Raw genomic sequence first — 2,656 nt, 5'->3', positions numbered from 1 at the left:
GCTCCCACTCTTCCCTCCTTTTCTGGGTAATTTTGAAAAAAGAATATAAGTGGGGGCTCTGAACCTCCCGGAGGGGCCGCCCGGCGCGCCCGACGCCTCGGACCGCTGGGACGTCACGACAGGGCAGAGTCACCTTCCAGCAGGGCCTAGGACAAGCTCGTGTCCCCAAGGACTGTTTGTGAGGGTGACGAGGAAGCAGATTTCACGATTACTGGGCCGGAAGTTAGAAACGCCGTTCAGGATCGGCGTCACTGCGCTGCGTCACCTGTACCAGTGGCGATGCCTGCCTTCCATTGTCGCCGTCCCTCCCCTTCTCGCGAACGTTCCTTCCCTTTGTCTCCTACGAGGAACACTCTTTGGGCTCCTGGCTGAATCCGTGCCCCCCGCAGAGCTGCCCTTTCGGATCTCGCTTCAGCCTCTTGCTCTCAGGCTCAAGGGCTCCCCGGGGCGCTGAGGCCTCTGAGCAGCGGCGCGGGGCTCTGACGGGGGTCCCGGCTGGTCCCGGGGTTCCGAGATCGCAGGGCGGCCTGGCAGCCAGCACCGTGCTGCGGCTTTGAAAGCCGCCTTGAAGTCGGTCACAGTCGTTTGCTAACTGACAGCGAGTCACTCGGATTCTTTTCCCTTCCAGGCTTCTCTGCCCAGCACTGAGACTGGTTTCTTCACCGCCCCGTCCGCTGCGCCTGGTGGCCTTTGTGTCTCGCTCACTGAGCGGCCCGGCCGGGGCGCCGCGGGTACCTGCGTGGCCGAGCCCAGACGGGAGGGACCGGGCTTCCGTTCACGCCGCCCCTGCCGACAGGGAGGCAGGAGGCTCTGTTTTGTTCGGCGACGCTCCTGGTCCCTAACTAGGGACGAAGGAGAGATGAGCCACCACCCTTTCTCCTGGTACCCCGCCTGTAACAGACAGTTCATGAGCCCTTCTACGGGCGCCTTCTTCACCTTGGCACGTCCTGCATCTCTGGGGAGGACCCTGGGGTCCGGGATCATCCGAGAGGAAGCCTGGGCTTGGACTCAGGCTGACAAGGTGGCGCTTGTGGCCCGGAGAGCCGCGTGTTCGTCCAGACCACGTCGTGCCCACTGGCCTCTCCTCCCGGCCAGCAGGGCCACGTGGCAGGTTCCGGCCCGTGGGCAGTGACTCCTTGCGGGCTGGCTCTCGAAGCTTCCAACAGAGGCGGGGCCTCTCTCCTCTCTCATCTCTGGCGGAAGGGCGAGGGCCCCAAGGGACCACTGCACGGCCTCGCGGGTCATTCACCAGGAGGGTATGTGGCTTCGAGCTGCTTCTGTGTGAAAGTTAACGTGCTGGGGTTAAGTGTGGGGTCAACGGGCACCGCCTGGAGACGCGTGGGCTTGTCCTAGTCCCCTTAGACCACCTACACGCGGGGGCATGGGAACTCCTGCCGTGCTGCGTTCCAGCCACGATCACAGGATGCGACATTTCGGGGTGCTCCCTGGCTGGCGTCTGGCCCGGGCGGGTGCTCGGTCAGTGTCTGTGTCCAGCTGGACCCTCCACCCGGGACGCCCGTAGCTGCTTCTGCAGCCTCCTCCCTCACGGCGGTCATTTGCGTGAGGCTGGAGCCGCCACAGCTGCCCGTGCACGTCCAGGGGGCTGCTGCGGAGCGATCCGGAAGCGGGCTCCTCTTCGAGTGGACACTGAGGGGTTTCTCGTCCTGAGCTAAGGTGGCTTCAAGGACGCTGGCCTGGTGAGGAAGCCCCTTTCCGAGGGACCACGGGGCCCAACGACGCTCCCCGGGACGGCATTCAAAATGGACTGAACGACACACGTGTGCAGCGCACACCGCCTGTGTGTCTCACACGCAACATAAACATACCACACGCACACACACTCGTATGTCACATGTAGGTGTCGCATCACGCATACATCACACACACAACACACACACCACATGCACATACACTCATGTCACATGTAGGTGTCACATTACGCATACATCACACACGCGCAACACACACACCACACATGCACACGCACTTGTACGTCACATGTAGGTGTCGCACACCACGCATATGTCTTACATATAACATGTACAGGACACATGCACATATACACACTTGCACATCACATACATGTATCACACAATAGCACAACACATGCATCCCACATGCACACACTCACATGTCACATGCATGTCGCACACGTCACATACTTCTACATCACGCGTGTCACACACATGCATCACATATGTGTCATGCTCACACACATGGGTCCTTCACGAGCCTGTCGCCGAGTGCCAGGCAGGCTCTCACCAAGCACCTTGCTCCACGTCACCAGACCCACGACGCTACCTGTCTGTGGGCGGAAACCTTAAGACGCGTCTCAGACGTGGAAGGCCCAGGAAGCTGTCAGGCCCAGAGCAGGTGTCCGAGCGCAGGGGCTGTGGCACCGAGTGGGGGGCCGGCATACAGGGGGCCACGGAGACCAGGGCGAGGCGTGGGTCTATGTGTCACGTGTCTGGGTCGGCCAAGACACCCGCCTGCTCTGGGGACGAGCGTCCCCTGCCCGGGGCCTCAGGGACTCTCAGGGCCCCCAGAGCCCAGGTGCTCCTGCTGCCGCCCAGGGCCACGCCATCGGGGGTGGGGCGTGCTGACCCCCCACGTGCCTGGAAGAGCAGTAAGCGCTGAGGGGTCGGCGAGCCTGACC

Source organism: Pteropus vampyrus, unplaced genomic scaffold, assembly GCF_000151845.1.
Source record: "Pteropus vampyrus isolate Shadow unplaced genomic scaffold, Pvam_2.0 Scaffold312, whole genome shotgun sequence".
NCBI classification, from domain to species: domain Eukaryota; kingdom Metazoa; phylum Chordata; class Mammalia; order Chiroptera; family Pteropodidae; genus Pteropus; species Pteropus vampyrus.
The sequence above is the reverse complement of the archived record's forward strand: the minus strand, read 5'-3'. Positions refer to the sequence as shown.